The sequence below is a fragment of the Panicum virgatum genome, chromosome 6K, assembly GCF_016808335.1.
Source record: "Panicum virgatum strain AP13 chromosome 6K, P.virgatum_v5, whole genome shotgun sequence".
NCBI lineage: Eukaryota > Viridiplantae > Streptophyta > Magnoliopsida > Poales > Poaceae > Panicum > Panicum virgatum.
Window position 1 is genome coordinate 8,876,681 of NC_053141.1, and position 20,497 is coordinate 8,897,177.

Here is a 20,497-nt window from a genome sequence, read left to right on the forward strand (position 1 = left end):
CCTAAAAAGAAAGCCAAACGCCGAAACCTCCGGCAAACTTCAATCCAAGTGGGAAGGGTCATTCCTAGTAATCAAGAGCAACAGGCCAGGGTCATATCACCTGTCGGACGCCGAAGGCAATGAGCTACAACATCCTTGGAATGCGGACAACCTTAAAAAGTACTACATCTAAGCTTGTAAGAAGGCCGCATCGCGAAACTATAAGCGATTGCGGACATTCGCAGACATTTTCAGTTCTTTTTGCATTGTAAAAGGGCCGTACTCTTTTCCTCATAGGGGGAAACCCCACATCGGAGGTGAGGTTTTTGACGAGGCGGACCCATTGTAAACTATCTCAATGCAATAAATTTCCCCCAAACAAAGTGTCACCTTCGCCTAAGCAGCCCAAATGGCAAGCTTCGGCCAGCATCTACACGCTGCATAAAACAGTAAGTTAGCAAAATATGCAGAATCCGCAAACTTTGCATACTTATCAAACAAACACCAAGGGGCTTCGACCTTTCAAAAGGTCCGAACCAAAACACCTTCGGCACTAAAAGCACAATAAGTGCAAAATGAACGCCAAGGGGCTTCGGCCTTTCAAAAGGTCTGAACCAAAAAACCTTCGGCACAAAAAGCACAATAAGTGCAAAACGAACGCCAAGGGGCTTCGGCCTTTCAAAAGGTCCGAACAAAAAAACCTTCGGCACAAAAACCACAATAAGTGCAAAACAAACGCCAAGGGGCTTCGGCCTTACAAAAGGTCCGAACCAAAAAACCTTCGGCACAAAAAGCACAATAAATGCAAAACGAACCCCAAGGGGCTTCGGCCTTTCAAAAGGTCCGAACCAAAAAACCTTCGGCACAAAAAACACAATAAGTGCAAAACGAACGCCAAGGGGCTTCGGCCTTTCAAAAGGTCTGAACCAAAAAACCTTCATCACAAAAGACACAATAAGTGCAAAACGAACGCCAAGGGGCTTCAACCTTTCAAAAGGTCCGAACCAAAAAACCTTCGGCACAAAAAGCACAATAAGTGTAAAACGAACGCCAAGGGGCTTAGGTCTTTGAAAAGGTACGAACCAAAAATTAACTCGGAAGAATCGAAAGATGGACGCTAGAAAGGGGGGAGATGTTTTTCCATAAGAACCCTCGGCACCCATCACTCGTTCTACCCGAAAACCAAAAGAACAAAACCCCTCGAAGACAACAGCGCGCAAGAAAGGGGGGAGACGTTTTTCCCCAAAACACAAAAATTTCCGCGCGTTGCCTCGTTAGTAAACAAAATATCTATCGAGCGACGCCCCAGACGACAAAGACCTACTTCTCGAAGGACACGTCCGGCGTCCAACAAAAGGCGATCAATTTCTACCGAAGGGAACTTGCCCCTGCAAAAAGCAACCTTCGAAAAGATCCTCCGGGACAACACGCTGGCAAGGGGGGAGACTTTTTTTTCTCCAAAAACAAAATGCCCGCGCGTCGCCTAGTCCTACATCACCTAAAAAACCTCCGGGAGGAATATACCAGAAAGAGGGGAAATGCTTTTCTTAAGACCCCTCGCACACCTCACAACAAGGCACCTCGAAGGATGCACAAAACAAGAGCACCCCAAAGGATGCACAAAACAAGGCACCTCAAAGGATGCAGAAAACACATCACCTCGAGGGATGCACATAACAAGGCACCTTGACGGATGCACACATTAACACACCCCGAAGTATGCACACGCGTAAAGCACCTCGAAGGATGCATTCCAAAAGTCATCTCGAAGGATGCACACAGAGAGGAAGCCCGAAGGATGCGCAATCACGAGAATAACATACACGTTGAGAAGAGTAGCAAAGGTCACATTCGGACGAAAAAACAAAAATTACAATGAATCACGACCGGACCAGCATAAGTATTCTGCAACGCTGCATCCGGGACGAGCAAGGCTGAAAGTCTCCTGCAACATGGGAATATTTACAAACTCACTCTAAAGCCCCCAAAACAAATCCCAACAGGCTAATCTCTAGACCTGAGACCTCGGCAATCCGTTAGCGTCGCGTCCCGAAGGAGACCTGCTGGCCTCGGGCGTCACACCAACACCAGAAGGTTGACCAGGACTTGATTCCTACACAAATAACAAAGCTTAACCACAAGAAAGCAAAAGACAAAAAACGCAGAGCCAGCAGAAAGAAAGCTTACCCATGTCGCAGCAGCCGCGAGGGTCTGGACAGCGACCTTGCCCGAAGGTTCCCAGAAACGCTCGAAGTATGCAATCTTGACATCTTGTATCCTGTTAACCTCTTCGAACAAACCCTCGTAGGGGACGTACTGAAATCCCCTTCGAGCTTAGAGAGGTCGACGGTACCAGCACGAAGAAGGTTCCCTACAAGCCCCTCGAAGGAGACGGATGCCGCGTTATCATTCGCAACGCTCATCACCTCCCGAGTCCCTCAAACTACGACAGCAACCAGTCCAGAAGCTGAAAGATAGCCTGAGAACCCTCAGCTGGCTCAGGCAAGGGCAGAGGCTCTGCTCCGAGGGCAGCAAGAGCTTTCTTGTACACTTGGTACACTCCCTCGGCTCGCGAAGCGACCTCAGCGAAGACTTGCTCGAGCTCACCCACTTTAGCGTGAGCCCTCTCCAATTCAGTGATCCTTCCCTTGAGGGCAGCCTTCTCGTTCGCGTCCCTCTCCACAGTCTTTCGAAGGCTCTCTAGAACTTTCTCATTGCCCGAAGCAGTTGACTCCAGCTTCGAACACTTGGCCTTCATTCTCTCGTTTTCGTCCTTTAGAGCGAGAATCTCCGCCTCAGCCCACCGCAGTTTCTCCGCCAGGCTCAATCTCTCAGTGGCGCTCTTGACCCGAAGGTCCGCATCCGTCTTGGCCTTCTGCATCAAAATACGACTGGCCTCGGCAAGCTTCTTGCTCAAGTCAGCAACGATGAAGGCAGCATCGGAGGTGGATGTCTCTGCCACGGCTGCATTAAACACTGAATCAAACACCAAATCACCTTCGGGGACACAAAAAATTGAACAAAATTTAAACGCAATCAGGCCCCGCCTTACCCCTTTCGGGGGGAAGAATCCCGGTCGTGCCAGGCCCGTGCATCATGTCCAAAAGCTGCTGCATCGACGCAGACACAACTAAATAGACAACAAAAAGGGAGCCCGCAGGTTACAAACAAACAAAATGCACACGCGAAACAAAGTAACGAAGCTTACCGGGTTCGTCGAAGTTCAACCCCTCCAGCATCTCCAGCTCTTTATCCGCAGGAGCCGAGGACCCACCCGGGATATCCCCGCCCCTAAGAGAGAGCAGCATCTCACCAACCAAAACCTTCCCCTCCTCGATGCCAGCCACAGGAGTAGGAACGGCGACCGCCGACACCGGTGCCTGATCCTTCGGAGCACCGGCTGTAGGCCCAGTGGGTCTCGGCTCAGGCGGCATCGGAAGGTCCGCAGGCCTGGCCCCAGTCATGACGAGGCTTTGAATCCTCCTTCGTTTCATCGTACCTTCGGAGGAACAATGAAGGTTAATCAACGCTTTCGCCACCTCAACTCGATGGCCGGAACCGAAAAGCATGGTCCCGTACTCATCGCTGTGATCAAAATGCGATCCAAAAAGCCTCCCTTCGGGAACGATGATCCCCCCGCCCACCGTCCCCATGAGTTCTTCCATGAATGAGGGCGTACCGCTATCGCCTGAAGAAACCTCCTCATCTCATGCCTTCCTCTTGGCACTCTCAGCCCTTGCAACAGAAACCCTCATGCTCGAAGGTTTCCGGCCACGCCCGCGCCCTCGCGTGCCAGTAGCCCTAGAGCTCCCCACCTCCTCCACCTTAGCTTTACCTTTAGAATTCGACCCGGGAACCTCCGAACCAACATTCCCAGGCGGGGTCATTCTTGGAATGGCCTTCGCCGGCACCGGCCGAGGCTCGTAAGCCATGCCCATCTCAGCCAAACACCGGTTCAACCGAAGGTTTACTCCACACACCTCCACCAAAGAACCATACTCCTTCTTGTTCCAAGGACCCAATATCTCCGCAGCTTGCCGCTCCAGCTCCGCCACAATAACCTAGTCGCTGGAACCTTTGGGTCTCCGAAGCCCAAAAACCGGAGACGTCACATCATACTTCAAACCAGCAAAACGCTTAAGCTCGAATCTCAAACGAGACCAGCCAGCAGACAAAGGCCAAACCTTCGCAGCCAAAAACTCCTCCACCACATCCCTACCACCACAAATCTATCAAGCCATCATGAAGGCCTCCAGGCATGATTTGAAACCTGGCCCACGCTTACTGAAATCAGGCTGATAGACGTGTTTGAACATCTCGATGTCCGAAGCCAGCAGATAGTTCTCCACATCAGAACCTTCGGGATCAGGAAAGCCAATCTTGGCGTAAAACCAATATCCCAACCAGTTCCCCTCCCACTTGTTCTTATAAGCCATCAAAAGCATAACCTTCTCGAGGCCAATCTTTTTGTTCGGCTTGCGAGGAACGAAGGTGCAACAGCCATTCTGAACCTCGCTAAGCTCAGCGTCCTCGTGCACATAGACCTTGCGAGGCTGGCAGTGCAGCTGAAAAAGCCTACAAAAGGCATCCCGTTCGGGGTAAAGTGATGCAGCTTCACGTTGAATGGCTCCAAAAGCTTCGGCACGATTGGATCCATCGGAAATCTAAGCCCCGCAGTAAAAAAATCCTTAAAAACCACAACCTCGCCGGTCTCCGGTACAGGAATCACTTCCGCCCCTGGAGGGCGACAAACACCTTCGGCGAAATAGCCTTTCGAAACGTAGAAGTCTATCGTGCTCTAAGAAACGACAGATGGCTCGAAAAGAAAAGTCTTAAGTTTCTCCGGAGCCATCAGTTCCGAAACGTCCGCGGACACTGCCGAAAGTGTAACGCCCAAATTTAAATTTCAGCATTTATTGATAAATTTAATTGGCTTTATTTAATTTTCTAAGGTTTATTGTGCTAGACTTGCATTTAATCTCAATTTTTGTTCTATAAGTAAATAAAATTTTATCATAGGTTTAAATTTTGGTGTTGCATTCATGCTGGTGCATAGTTTTAATTATTTGAGTGTTCTATAAGTAGAAATAGAAAAGAGAAAGGAAAATAGAAAACCTAACCCAAACCCAAAACCAAACTCAACCCAGCCCAGCCCCTTTTCTCTCTCTCCCCGCGGCCCAGCAAACGAACCAGCCCAGCTTGGCCCAACCCGCACGCGCGCGTCCCGCTCCACACTTCGGCCCAGCTCGCGCCGGCCTGCTCCCGCTCACCCGCCAGCTTCGCGCCGCAGCCCAGCCAGCGCGGCCCGCGCAAGCCCCCGCGTCACCCCGCTCAGCCCGCGCCGCGCGCTACGCCCGCTGACAGTCCGGGCCCAGCTGCCAGCATCGCCTTCTCCCCCCCCCCCCCCCCCCCCCCGCGACCTCTGCTCCACGCAACGGCCGCGCCTCCCCCGCGATCCCCGCCGTGATTCCGCCCGGGCTCGCATGCCGAAACCCCCAGACCCCTCCTATAATTGGCCCCTGGCCCTCTCCAGCACCCCACATCCACCCACAACGGCCCCCGCAAACCCTAGCCGCCGCCGCGCCACATCTTGCTCCGCCCGGAGCAGAGCCCGCGCCGCCGCGGCCACGCCGCTCCGCCACGCCGGAGCCCCAGCCGAGCAGCGCGCCGGCTCCGCCTCGACGCCCAGACCTTCCCCGAGCACGCTGCCTCCGACCTCGGCCCCGCTGCCCCGTGGAGGAGCTCCGCCGATAGACGCCACGCCGCCGGACTCCAACGCCGGCGACTCTGCCCGGCCTCCCAGCGCAATCCCATCCCTCGGTGAGCTTCACTTTTCCATCCCCTCCCTGTTAGACCGATAGTTAGAGCCGGTAACCCGTTCCAGCGGCCGGAACGCCACCCGCCGGCGTGCCTCCGCCGCGCGCAGCGCCGCCCCACCGTGGCGAGTTCACTGCTGAGCAATAGAACCCCGCGCAGGCCTAGTCCCGGCTTACCCGTGCGTCACACATGCACACTGACCCAGTTTTGCCCCGACCCGAGCACTAGCGGCGCCCAGAACACTCGCGCCGGCGAACCTCTGCCACGCAGACCCGCCCCTGCCGCTGCGCGAGCCATCCCGTACCTCGAAGTCCCACACAAACTGCACTGGTGGATTACGCATCCCACCCTGAACCTCCCTGACCCAAGCCCGGGTCGGATTGACCCCTGGAGCGCCGGTTTGGGCGTCTCCGGCGAGCCCTCCGCCGCAGGAGCCCCATCGCCGGCGAGTCCCGCCGCCGCCCGCTCGCCCTTTCACCCTGAGCCGCCAGATACAGAATCAACGCGCACGATTAGATCTAGGATCCATTAGATCTAGGCCGCCAGATCCAAATCCTGCGGCTGGAAATCAAACATACTGGTTCGCCTTGCACGTTTTGCTAAAGAGCCCCTTCCTTTTGTTAATATCAACCCGCAGTCTAAACCTATTCAAAAATATTTACGCAGAGGCCCTGTTTTTATCACTTTGCCCCCTGAGTTCTTTAGAAATAGAACCCGCCGTCCTTCCAGGGCTTTTTCACACATTAGACCCTAGAACTAACCTTTATTTATGTTTAGGCCCTCGGTTTTAGCAGAAAAGTCCCTGGAACCCTGTTTTTATTACAAATAAGCCCCTGAACCTTGTTTTAGGCCTAGTTTATGCGTTTTAGCTCCGTTTTTAGCGTTGTTTATGTCCACGCGATCGTTGTAATGTGTAGAATAGTTTTAGCTTAGTTTCTCTTGCTGTTTTTTATGTATTGATGTACTGTTTTCTAGTTTTTGTTAGTGTTTGCTTGTATGCTTATTATTGTGCATTGTTTTGGCCATGTGCTCGTGAGTAGACGTTGATCCATCTGAGGAGCCCCAGTACCGGTACCAGGAGCAGCCGTCTTCCGAGCAGTTTGAGCAGCAGCAGGAGCAGTACGAGGAAGGCAAGTGTAACATGAACAACCTATCACTTTAAATACATTTTCATACTGCATTTTAATACTGTATGCCTATAAGGATTTCCTAGCCACTTTATATCCTTTATATATATCCTTTGGGTTGCATTTTGGTTAGTTGTGCTAGGTTGCTGTCCTATAACACACTCTGGTCCTTTTTAATTAATTTGATTAATGGTTTACTTGAACTTAATTCTGAGAGTGGCCCTCTGTGTGGATGAGTGGCTCACGTCTCGTTAAAAGATGGTTTTTGTAGAAACATGGTTTAGGGGGCCAGCACGGTGCTTAGTGCTTGGTTGGCCACTCTCCATAAGGACCGGTTCATAGAGCGACAACCTGGGACAACAGCGCTACCACAAGGCTAGAATGGGATAGACTTGGCTTACTAATTAGGTCTTTCTGGTTTGGAGTAACTTACCTGCGGGGCAAGAGTAGTAAGCTTCAATGGTCCCTGCTCCTCCGGCTTGGTCTGTGCTTGGATTGCGCTCCTGTGCTTGTACCCCCGGAGGTGGGCCCCATCGTCGCTGACCTAACTCTCGCGGTTACGCCTTACCAACGAGATTCTTTGTAACGGCCTCGTAGTGAGTCGCTAGTCATCTCACCTAAGGAAGTGTGATGAACCTCTAGCGTAGCTCACGACTTGTGGGTAAAGATGTGCAACCTCTGCAGAGTGTAAAACTGGTATACTAGCCGTGCTCACGGTTATGAGCGGCCCAGATCCTCCTTTTGATTAGTGGGGTTAGCCCCTTCCGACGAGGGGGTGCCTCTCGGGGTTTACCTTGGTGGCTTGGTTTCGGTTTGGTTCTCAGTAGTAACATGCTTAATCATGATTAATTACTATGTAACTGGGTTAATGGTAATTCACCAACTCGTAGTAAATAGCTTTAATAAAATTTTGCCAACACTTAAAAGCTAATGCAGTTGAGTCAGCCAACCTTAGAGCTTCATAGTTTGTGTTATACTTGTTGAGTACAAGTTGTGTACTCACTCTTGCCTCTTCTCTACTTTTTCCTCTTGGCTACGCTACTGCTGCTCAGTTCCTGCCGACACGAGGGAGTTCGCTCAGCGCTTCCAGGACTACGAGGACTTCTAGGCGTTCATCTCCCAGTCGACGTCCCTGTGGCGCCCTGCTCAGCTTCCGAGAGTTTTTTTCGTATTTGTACTTTGCTTCCGCTGTATCAGACATTTTGTCATTATTGTAATAAATAACATTCGTATTCGCTTTATTATGTCTTTTTACGTGATATGTGCTATGATATACTGTTCATTCTGTTGTATATACGTGTGACTTGATCCTGGCACGTATATGATTGCTCGGTTTATGCTCTTTTATAAACCGGGTGTTACAGAAAGGCTCTCGCTGGACTGCTGCTGCTGAGGCGGCCGTAAAGCACCTGTTTCTCCGTTGGGAGCTGGACCAGAGTCTGCATGGAGAACCGCCCTCTTAATAAATGCCATATGTACATGAAAACGAAGAAAGGCGAATTAGAAAAAAGGGTTCAAATGAACCTTCGATCAATCTCGCTATTTGCTTAGTACGAGCCATGAACCACTATTTTACTTACACCGAGAAAAACGAGCAGCTTGATCACGCACGAAGCGGAACCTTCGGAAGAAACGCTTTATAGCAAAAAGCGTCGATGGTAAGCAAAGCTCAGGAGGGCACAGATTCTACTCCCCCCCTCCGCTTATATAGGCGGGGTAAAAGCAACAGTACCAACGGTAAAATCGAGGAGTCAGCCGCCCAAGCAACGCAATCGGAGCCTGACACGTGCACAAACAAAACCGACCGTTGCAGCCGACGGTTCGGGAGACATTTTTCCTCGGGAGCTTCCCGAAGGTTACGCGCAATCCTCTCCTTTAACGCGGGTTCGGACCGTCGGCTTCGGACCTCGCCCTCGAGGGGCTACTGTTGGGGATTGGACCTTCGGGAACGCGCCCGGAGATTTATCTCAAACTCAAAAACATCTAACCTATCTGCAGGGCCCCGGCATTGGGGAGCAAGAGTGGCCGAAGGATAATTGGCGCCTCCCAAGACCTGCAGTGAATGAAGGAGCCCACCGGGTAGCCGAAGGTGGCAACGGGTCACTCAGTAGCACAAGCTTAAAGACCAAGACCTGCGAGAAGTGAAGGATCTCACCCTCGGATGGCCGAAGGTGATGAATAGTCACTCGGAAGCACGAGCTTAAAGACCAGGACCTTCGGGGCCAAGGGGATCGCCTTCGGGGATGAAGGTGACGTCTGAACGCTCGAAGACGGAACCCTCAGGGCCGTCACCTCCGAAGTACCCCGAAGGACACAACGACCTTCGTCGGGTGCAAGCGTGCGTGTAAAACGTGAGTACGTGAGAAGGTCGGATTTGTACACCTCTCACCTTATAATTTTACCCCGAAACCGGCTGTAACTGAGCTGTAAATGAGTTGGGAGGGGGCAATTTGGGAAAACCCGGCCGAGGGCTTGGGGTATAAATAGCCCCCTCTCTCCACAGTGTAAAGGGTTGAATTTTCTGGTTATTACTGGAGAATTAAGCGCCTACTCTCATTGCCATTTTCATACTATTCATGCTCCCTGTCTGGGCATCTAGGAAGCTAAGATCCCAACACTCCGAGAAGTTTAGCCCACCATCTGAGGGATCTTCCTCCTCGGTGGACTTGGGTGTGGCGGGATGTGGGGCACCCTCCGCTAGTGCAATCTTGCACGCTTTAGCGTGCTTCTCCTCCCTCTCCCTCTTCCTGGCGGTGGTTTCCTTCACCGCGTCCTTCTTCTTCTTCACCGCCTCATCGCGTAGGCGGTTGGCTTCGCGTTCCTCCGGGACCAGGGGTTTTGAGACATAGCCCTTGTGGCTCACTCCCTGCAAACACGGCCAAGTCAGGAGCAAGGAGTGGGGAAGAAACAGCCCAAATCGACAACAAATTGAGACTTAAACTCACCACAGAAATGTACCCCGCCTCGGGGCGCATCTTGATCTCCCAGAGATCATTTGGGTTGTCGAGGAACTCCGCCACCGCACATTTCGCCCTCCGGGCAGCAACGTTGTGGGGGAGCAGCACGTTCGACGTCCTCGAGCCCTCTTATGAGGCCTCGGGGGTGAGATCGAAGATCGGCAGCTTCCTCTCCATAAGAGGAATCACCCTCTGCCGGTGGAAGTTTGCGATGACGGCCACCGCCGTCAGCCTCTTCCTCGCCAGACGCTGCAACGCGTTGGTGAGGACCTCGAGCCTGGCCTGATGCGTCGGGGGTGACACCCCCCAATTCCACTTCTCTGGCCTCTCCCGGAGTCCACCCTCGAGTCCACCCGGCATTGTTCGTAGTCATTCTACTGGGGATGTACAGATCTGACTTGTTCCCGCGCACATGAGGCATGAGGCCGCCAGCACGAGCGTACCTCTTCGGCTGGCCCCGCATGTTCTCGATGTAGAGCTCGCTGCGGAACAAATGGATCCACAGATCCCAGTGTGCCTCAATCTCCAAGTAACCCTCGCAGAGGGCGACGAAGACCGCCGCCTGCGAGATGGAATTGGGGCCGAAGTTGTGCAACTCCACCGCCGCCTGCGAGATGTAGCCGCTCGGGGGATTCGGCTAGACCTCCTCCGGCCGCGGGGGGATCCACACCTGCCGCGATGAGTTGGTGTTCGTCGGAAGGAGCATGTCGGTGACCAACTGCTCCAAGACTGCCGTGGTGACGGTGGACTTCCCCCACGGCAACGGCTCCTCGATCCTCGCCATCGCTTCAAGTCGGATGGAGAACACGAAAGGCTAGCTCAAGCAAAGGCCAGGGTGCGCTCTCTTCTCTCCTTCTTTCTCTCTCGCTCTTGGCTCTGGGCTCCGGATGCAGGGGAGGTGGAGAAGGCAGGGGAGACGAAGGCAAGATGGGCAGGTAAGCCCAGACGATCCCCCCTTCCCCGCTTTATCCATCAAGACGGGCGGATTCACCGCCGCAGCCCGAATCCACCGCATTGAATGCGGTAGATTTTGCTATCGCTGACAGCTGGGCCCCACTACCGCGGAGTCTCCCAGGCACACACTCGGCAATAATTATGGTGCGGTAACCGACGGGCGCGGCGCGACTGTAGCACTGTTCCATCCGTCAGCCGCCGCCCACGCCTCTTCGCCTACCCGAGGCAGCCACCTGAAAAGGCGCGCCCCACACCGCGCTACGCGTACTGGGCCATGTAGCCCACGACTAGCGGGAGACTGGCGCGCACAACCGGCGATTCCACGCTGTTTAAGAAAACTGTTATGGAATATTCCCCTCGGGGATTCCTTACCATCGAAGGAAATCAATTTCGAGGCCTTACTGATCAGGGGTTCGAAGCCTGGCCCGTCGAGGGTTCGACAGGCGCCCCAGATCGCCAGAGTCAGGGACTGCGTGGATGTGCCGTACAAGCTGCCCTCGAACGCAGAGTTCGAGACATCCTATGCAGTGTTCAAGGCCAGTCGAGGGTGCCTAGCAGGGGGATCCCATCGAACCCTCGGACCCTATCGAATGGGTCCGAGCCCCGCCTAGCAAACCTTTGCGAGCGCTTTATGTGACATGTCCACGGACCACAAGCCGACCCTTACCGAATGGGGCACAAACGTCCACTTGAACCACCCGCTAACAGCTCACTGAAGCAGCCATAGCTCGTGGCCCGGGCATGTGTAGTATGGTGCGCTTCACTCCTCCTCCCTGCGGAAGGGTGACGAGGGTCGTAAAAAAAGTTTAGGGTCCCCTAAACGCCTCCACGCAGACCAGGGCTCGGGGACTCCTCGCACGCCGCGGTTCAGGCCGCACTCTCGAATGGATCGACAGCCGTCGATTGTGAAGTTCCATGTGTTTAGCCAAAACCCCCACTCTTAACGCGAGCCCACCAGATGGTTCAACGAGACCCCGAGTCGCTGCGCCAGCACAAAAAATGCCGAGGCCGGCTGAAAGGAACGCCGATGCCGACTGAAAAGGAAGCTGAGCAGTCTCCCCAGTAAAGCAGCAAGCAGGGCGACGTTTATAGCCCTTGGACGAGTGCAAACAATCCTCCAAGGCCTCGGGGGCTACACCCGCGGGTGCGCTGACGCGCCCCCACGGAGGAAACTTCACACATTCGAGGACCAAAATCCTCTGCAGGCCAGCTCGAACGCCTCCATCAGCACCACGGCGACATCCCCAGTGGCTAAGCCATGGTGCTCGAGGCGACTATGATCTATATAAACAACTCGGAGTGGCCTCCTCGTTGCTTCTCCAACGAGAAACACCTACTTTGGATCAATCTTCTCCGACAACGCTCTCCGGAGCACCGTCGCGCCCCCGCCGGGTGAACCAAGATCCCCACAGTCAGCACCCGGATCACGCCTTCAAGGAGTCAAGCCTCTGCAGGGCTGATGCTCATCCCCACAAAGGATCGGGGGCTACTGTTGGGTACCATGATTAAGGGCACCCTAACCAAGGGACTAAATCACCCTTAAAACACAAAACACAGCCCACGAAGGCCTACATCCCCCTTCCAATCCAAAGGAAAAGAAATGACTCAAAGAAGTCCAATTCATAGCCCAACCGAGCCCCCTCGAATCCACGGGGCAATCTCCGCCTCGCTCGAGGGCCTCCCGCCGAGACCTTCGACAAACGCCCCGTGTCTCCGCCCCGATCGAGGGTAGTGAGCCTACCCTCGAGAGAGCGGACTGACTCCGCCTCGCTCGAGGCCACCCCTCGACAGGAAGGACAAACGGCCCTTCCGCTCACCCGCCCGCCGTACGGAGGCATTAAATTCCAACAACTCCTCCGCAGCATCTGGGTCAGACGGCGTCAGGCAGCCACTCCGCGTAGTGGTTGTGACCGGAGTCCCGTCCGCCAACTCCGGTCACTGCTCCGCCATTCCGGACGCTATGGCGACACTGTGGGAACCTACGACGCAGTGCAAGACGTGCTCGGCACTGCTCCAGCCACTGTGCTGCCAACTCCCCATACCTTCTTCATACTTTCCCCTCCGCGGAACCCTCGAACGGCATGGGCACGACCCTCGGAAGCGGCTCTGACCTTGACCAGGACAAGACCCTGGCCTGCAGGACCCTCGGAACATCGCCACGCCACGCCTGGAGTACGGTACCCACTACAGCAACCACCACGCCGCCCGCTGGAGCTACAAGGACGCTGGCGCGATCTGCGCAAGGCTAAGGATGACACCTAGGATGACTGCCACGCCAGGCGCCATACCCTGCAGTATACTTTCTACAGTGCTCGACCACTGCACCCCCGCGATTCGGGGAGAAGACGATGACTTCTCCTTTCTCCCGTACATGTACACCGCCCCTCGTTGTGTCTATAAAAGGGGGAGGCGGGGTCTACCTTATGGACGTTCATCTGGCGGAACACAACACTCAGCACCACTCACAGAGCACATACGCTCTTCTGAGCCCCGATATTGGCACTCACCTCAATCAACTCCTCCTCTAGCAGAGACCTGGGAGCTTCCCTCCCTCTCTCGCCTCGCTTGTACCCCCTACTACATGCACCCCCGGTGCAAGATAGTACAGTGCTCTCGCACACCCCTTTGCTGAACGTACGGCCCCGCGGCCGGAACCAGGATAAACCCGTGTGTGACTGTGTTGCCTCCTGCATCAACCATCTAGGATGACGAACACGCAGTATCATCACTAGTTGGGTCCGGACCACCGGGTCAGGACACCGACACATGTAGACCCGGCCAGGGGCTCACGCTGCCCCGGGCCGCCGCTGCCGCCTCCGGTGCGGGCTGGCGCCACCGCGCTGGCGCTCGTCCGCGAGCGGGGCCGCCAGGCGGCGTGCCGGGGAGCGCAGACGCGTCCGTGAAGAAGGCCTCGGCGGCGTCCGGCGGGGGCAGGAACACCACTCCCTGCGCGCGGCGGGGCCAAGGAAGCACGAGACACCGTCACCCGCGGCCGCCCCCCAGCGCGGGCGAGCGGGGAGGCGAGGAGGAGGACGGCGGCGGGAGCGGCGCCCTTGTGGCGCAGCGGAGGGAGCAGGCCAGGACCTTGGAGTCTCGGAGCCGCGCGAGGTTGCCCGGGCGGAGGAACCATGCCCGGCACCGCCACGAGCCCGCCGTGGGGGGCAGCCGCCGCCGCATCGCGTAGATCAGCCCCCGGGGGCGCCGGATCCGGTCCCCGGGACGCTGGATCCGCAGCCCCGGGCCGCCGCCGCCGCTGCCGCCACCGAGCCCGGCACCCGGCGCTGCTCGTCGTGCGCGGCCGTGCTTGCTCGCTGCACAGGAGAGGCCCCGCCGCCGCCTTCCCCACAGGTGCACGGGCTTCCGGCGCCCTGCTCCGGCGGCGGCGAGGTGGAGGGGGAGGTCGGGAGGGGGGGTGCGCGGCGGCGGGGGTGGGCGCCGCCCGAGTCGCCTCCGAGGGAGACGACGCGGGGGCGAGTTTCAAAACCGTATTTTTTCCAATTCCTGTTTGGCCCTCTCCACCTTTGATATAACTGAGGACGACTTTAACACTCGTATTTACTGTACGTTGCATCAGCAGTCCAATTACCAATGATGGGCAAATAGTGACAATGTCCAGCCCAGTTTTTGCTGCATAAGCAAAAGCCTAGTGCTCTGCCAGTGTTTTAGAAAGGAAATACCATTCCTGCAAGCACAAAACTCAGATGATTTATTATGCGGGATTGAGGACATGAATATTACCTATCCCATTGAAAACAATAGTCCGTGTGGTTTAACAAAGAACTTTACATTATCAAAATGCTAAACCAAACAATGATGATAGCTTCATTTTTTTTTTGGAAAAGAAGACTCCAAATTAATTTGAAATGCATGAAGGAAAAGTGTCACTCAAGTCTCAACCAAGGCCGGATGTCAGCACCATGAACAAAGGGCATAATTTTGAATGGTCCTGTGATAATAAATTAGTTGGCTAGTATATCGTAATTTTCAAGTAAAACGTGAACTGACACAGGTGTCTGTATTTCCTTAATTCATTATGTTGTTCAGACCTGAAGAGAAAACATGCTGTGTCCTAGGAACATTATTAGCACCTAAAATGCTTAACAATTTAATGGATTTGCTATGATATATACCTCATTCTTTCTGCAATACTCCTCATCTGACCAGCTGTCCCAGTAAAGGCCTTGCCCTTAGGCCAGTTTGGATTATTGAATACAGCAGAAACTGAAGACACCACGACGACTCGCTTCACTTCTGCCTCCTTGCAAGCTTTCAGCACATTCAGTGTGCCAGTTACAGCAGGAGCTATAACATCTACCTGCACAAGATGATTGTTTTTTTTAAATAAGCACAAGATGATTGTGGTAAATGAACTCTAAAGGAATAGAAGTATAGAACATCATAAGCACTGCTTGTAATTGTAAAAAGGAAAAAAAAAATCAGATAATGTCTTCAGCAATGCAACATGCTGCAAAGAGGAAAAGTCAGATAGTGTCTTCTGTTATCAGAAAGTAACAAAAACTTTGAAACATTGAGAGAATTATCACCAGTGCTATATGTCAAATTTATGTGTTGACAACCAATGAACCCAGCAAGTCTCCGATCCAGTAAAAAGAAATCTTTGAGAAAATATCATCCATGAGGACATTTTAAATAGCGCCCTTTTTCCATCCTACTGGATCACTGTGTTCAACTACTTGTGCCCCCTTGTTCTAAAAGTGAATAAAAGTAGCAATAGGCAGCCCATTAGTAACCTGAAAAATTAAGAAAAAACAAAGACCAATTCTTTTGAGCAAAATCACCTCAGGGTTGGAGGATTGGCCGGAGGGAACAGGGCTGGCAACATGGAATACACCCTCACAAGCAGCGACCGCCGACGCGACGCTGCTATAGTCCAGCATGTCAGCCTTGACCAGCTGCAGCCTCTCGCCGGCACCTTCCAGCGCCAAGAGATGAGCATTTTTGCCGTCACCTACAGCACAGTAGCACCAGACGTCATCACCAATATAATCTGTTACGAACTTACGATCCTCTTGCTCCCAAGTCCCATCATAACGAGCATTCAGGTATGCAAGACAGCAAGAACTTATCGTGAACTGCAATGGTAAGAGGACCTTTAGACTAGTTCCTGTGATGCAATAGAAACGAATTTCGTGGAGATCTATTCAACATCTGAGAAAAAAACGCATTCCTTTTTAACGGTGACCAAGATTGTTACACCCCGGTGTTAATCAACCCTAATTAAATTTGATCAGGATCATTAGTTTCGAACTTAAACAATAAACCATAAGTTAGCAATCTTCTTGTCAGCCTGGCTGGACCGGTCTGACCAGTAGGGGCAACCGGTCTGACCGGTTGAAGCTGGGTCAACCGTTTCTTGTTTGTCGTGGTGCTGCAAACCACAGCCGGGTGGCGGAAGGCACCCGCCCTAGCCCAGAGGGTGTGTACTCGGGGGTTAGCTAGTCCTAGTTCGATCTCGCTGTAGAACACGATGAACACAACAAGATTTAGATTGGTTCGGGCCGCCGGAGCGTAATACCCTACGTCCACTATGTGTTGTATTACCTTCCCTCGAGAGAGTTCGAGAGAGCTTGTGTGTTGTGTGTCCGTTCGAGCCTGTAGTGCACAGCGAGCGCCTCCCTTTTATATCTCAAGGGAGGCGCGTACATGGCTGTTGGGTCCCCGACAGGTGTGCCCAATGATGTAGTATAAAATAACGTACTGTTCATACATTATGGCGTCGCAGGCAAAGGAGATCTTTCACCGGATATCTTTGCCTGCTCTTGGAGTCCCCCGCTCAGCATGTCCAGGCGCTGTCTTGTCGGAACGGCGCCAGGCGTAGCCAGCGGCGTCGCCTGCCACGTAGCTGAACGGGTCGTGTAGCTTGCGGCGTAGGTGGGGCCTGACAAAGGCTGCCTCGCATGCTGCGGTGGCAGAGCACGCCTCAACCACTAACATTGAATGCGGTGGGTGGGCGAGTCTTCCAGCGGAAGGCTTGCGCTCGAACCCGTGCCTCCGGGACACGTGGCGGCTCCGGACCCCCACGCGGTATGGGAGGCCCGGATGGATGCAGGAGGTCCCGGACCCCTATGGGGGGTCCGTGGCCTCGGCTGTCGACATGGAGTTTCCCTTCCTTAGGGGCTCGTGGCGTCTCCAGACCTATCCCCAGGCGGAGAACAAGTCCGTGGCCATTGGCCTGGTGAGGAAGGAGCCTAGCCCATGGGCCTGGCAACTCCGTCCTTTGCGCGTAGTTACGGATAACTACGCGGGTCCTGCCTTGCTGCAGTAGGAGTGGGTATCCCTACTACAGGGTACTGACATTGTTGTTGGGCCCCACGACATTTAAATCGTTCTCTCTCTCTTCCTCATCAGTTCACCCACCTCCCTTAGCTCCCTCACGCTCTCTCCCGAGCTCCCCCTCACCCAAACCCAAAACTTCCCAAATCCTTCCTTTCCACTTGACTCCAAGGCCAAGGAAGGATCAAACTGGCGTGGGGAAGCTTCTTCTTCGTGATTCCCTCCCTGGGGAGCAGTGAATCCAAGTTCTTCGCGGGGGAAAAGATCATCCAAGGTACTTTAGCTAGGGGTGGTTCGATCTCCTTCTCTAGGCGATTTTAAGAGATTCCCTCTGATCAAACACCTTTAGGGGCGTCCCTGACCTAGTTCCTAGAAGGGTGTTAGTTTTGGTGCACGATTTTCGCCGCGCCAAGAATTCTAGCTCTAGGTCTGGGCAGGACCGGTCTGACCGGTCGGATGGACCGGTATGACCGGTAGCGAGTTTGGGTTAAATGGGACCGGTCTGACCGGTCGGATGGACCGGTCTGACCGGTGTGGCAGTGGCTGAGAGGGGTTAGTAAGGGGTTGTTGGTGCAATTAATTAGAAATTAATTGGGTTATGGGTTATTTGCAAACTTTATAATTCATGCATGCATTCTCATGACATATGCATATGCACACGTGTAGCAGCCGCGGCAGAGGAGGTGGTGTACAAGGTGGTTGCGGAGCCACAGGAGCCGCAGGGGCAAGCCCCGCACCAGGAGGTTCGTAAGGAGTTGGCCCAAGACCCAGCTGACTCTAGTGCTGAGCAGCAGACTCAAGGTAAGCCCCGGTGCACAACCTATTATTTTAAATTATGGCACCTATATATGTCTCTTTTACTTGTGCATTAGGTTTAGAAATTGTTTGGAGCCCTACTTGCATGATCCCTAGATTTCCTTGAGTTATACTAGTATGTATAGGACGATAGAAATGCTATGCTTAATGGTTCTCGGTAGAAGTCGAGTGAGTTCATGTCACTCGCGAGACATAGGATATTTAGAAGTCGAGTAATTTTCGGTTACTCGCGAGATATGAGATATATTTATGTTCCAATACATGAGCTGTTGAAATTGATATAGAATGCATGGAAATTTGAGACCGGACGAGAATTGATGATGATATATAGGTATGGCAGCAGGACAGGGTTCCTGTGTGCCTTAGTCCCGTCTGAGTCGGTTAAGGACCGTACCGTTGTTGGCCCTGCTGATCATGTTTGAATTGTACTAACCGCATGCCGGGAGTAGGAGGTAGTCGAAACCGGTAAGCCGAGTACTGCCTTGCTTCGAAAGTACAGAACTTCTACCCACCCCTTAGGGCGAGTAGAGTGGCCGCGGAGAATTAGGATGCATGAGTTTACTTTTGGTGGTCTCTCGTAGGGCTCGGTTGACTATATGCAGGTGGAGCGGTTCTGTAGTTCGAGGCGGGGAGGGGAATGGCTGGCATGTATAGTCCGACGGGGCAAATAAGTGCCGTGTTGTTTAGGTCCACCTTGCAAAGTTAAATCGGATCGATTCGCTGTCAGTCGCTCTCGGATATAAGCACCTTGATCTCCGAGTCACATCGTAGTGTTATGTTGTGAGGATAAGTTATATATATATGATGATGAATACTCTGAACTATTAATTACTGCTCCATCATGTTTGCTATAGATGGTTTATGCAAATATTAGATTATGGTTAATTTTACATAGAAGCTGGAGCTAAAATAATGAAAATAAGAAATTACTTCAGTCGTTTTTATGTAAAATAACCACCAGCCAAATACCTTTCATGTCTAGATACGTGGGCTAAGTATACCCACTGGTCGGGTAAGTATTGCTGAGTATTAGTTGCTCAGGGTTTGTTGCCACCATATTTTGATTTCAGAGCACCCAGACGTGGATTTCTGCCCCTGCTGTGTTAAATTTATCCGCCGTGATGCAGAGGGGTGTGGAAGTGGTGGATCGAGACCCCTAGGCTAGGAGTTCGTTGGGTTGCACACTTGTGGGCAGAGTGTGCAATCTTTCTGTTTTGGTTGGACCGGTCTGACCGGTCCGTGGACCGGTCTGACCGGTGGCTACGTGAGTATGACCATGCAGGTCGGTATGTTCGGTTGGGCGTACCGGTCTGACCGGTTTCATGTAGGCAGAACCGGTTAGAGTAGTATTTGTAGTTTCTTTTACATTTGAGTTTTGGCTACTCTAATGTGAAGTTTGTAAATTATTTGAAGATGTAAATTATGTAAGTTATTGTGTATTTAAACTCAGTTTGTAAAACTCTTATTTATCAATTTGTCATCCTTGTATATTTTCAAGTATTTATCGTGCTTGTACCATCTGCGCCCGCCTTCCCGTGGGACTACCGGGGTTGTTTCGATCGGGCCGTGGGTTGAGAAAGGACCGTCAAATTAAATCATTAAGCTAATGCGCCCGATGTGTTCAAATGACGGTCATTATATTTAATTTAGAGTTTTAATTTGGCGGTTCCGTCACAAATATCACTTTTAGAGCATCACGGGCAGGATCTGAATATTCAGAGAACTTCAGGGTTGGGGACATGAGGAAGGAACCGAACCCAAGAAAATGAAAATTACATCTCCTATTTAGCTGCTTCGATTCGATAGCGCGGCAGCTGCACGCTCTGGGAGGCAGGGAATCGCAGCATGAGGCTGGCGGTGATCAAGAGACATACCGGGATCGCGCACGGTGCCGCGGACGGCGTAGCGGCCGGTGGAGAGGAGGAGCTTGACGAGCCACGAGGCCACGAAGCCCCCCGCGCCGGTCACGCACACGGTGCACCTCTCCTCCGCCGCCGCTGGTGCCGCCGCCGCCGCCATGCTCGCTCTCGCTCCCCCCTGCTCAACTCAGCTCATTGGCTGAGTAGCTTATCCGATCCGTCGGTCAACTTCGCTGCCATTCTTCCGCAGTGGTTGGAAGTCAACGCCGGAGGGTTTGGCGGGTTGTGGCTTACTGACTTGTGAGATCTTTTTCTAGGGAATATATCTAGTGCAAACCACAATTTCATAAAAATTCGTATAAATCATGATAAAAAATCGTTTAAATTTTTTAAAAAAATCACACATCTAGATGATATGATGGTACACAAACTTGTAAAATATTTTTCCAAACTCGACTTCGCCTGTGAGATATAAAGAGAACAAATTTCAAGCCAGGAAGTTGTCCAAATGATTTGTTAGAAATTTGTTATTTTTATATCTCACAAACGAAGTCGAGTTTGGATAAAATATTTTACAAGGTTGTGTATTATCGTATTATCTACATTTGTGATTTTTTTGGTAAATATAGACGACTTTTTTGTCGTAATTTGCACGAGTTTTAATAAAATTGCGGTTTGTACTAGATATATTCCC

The 20,497-nt window shown here is 52.7% G+C and overlaps 1 pseudogene; it reads right to left on the reverse strand.

The window, feature by feature from the left end:
• The window catches only part of LOC120711603, a 64,019-nt pseudogene extending 44,056 nt beyond the window's left edge, over nt 1-19,963 (reverse strand).
• Nucleotides 19,964-20,497: the final 534 nt, after the last annotated feature.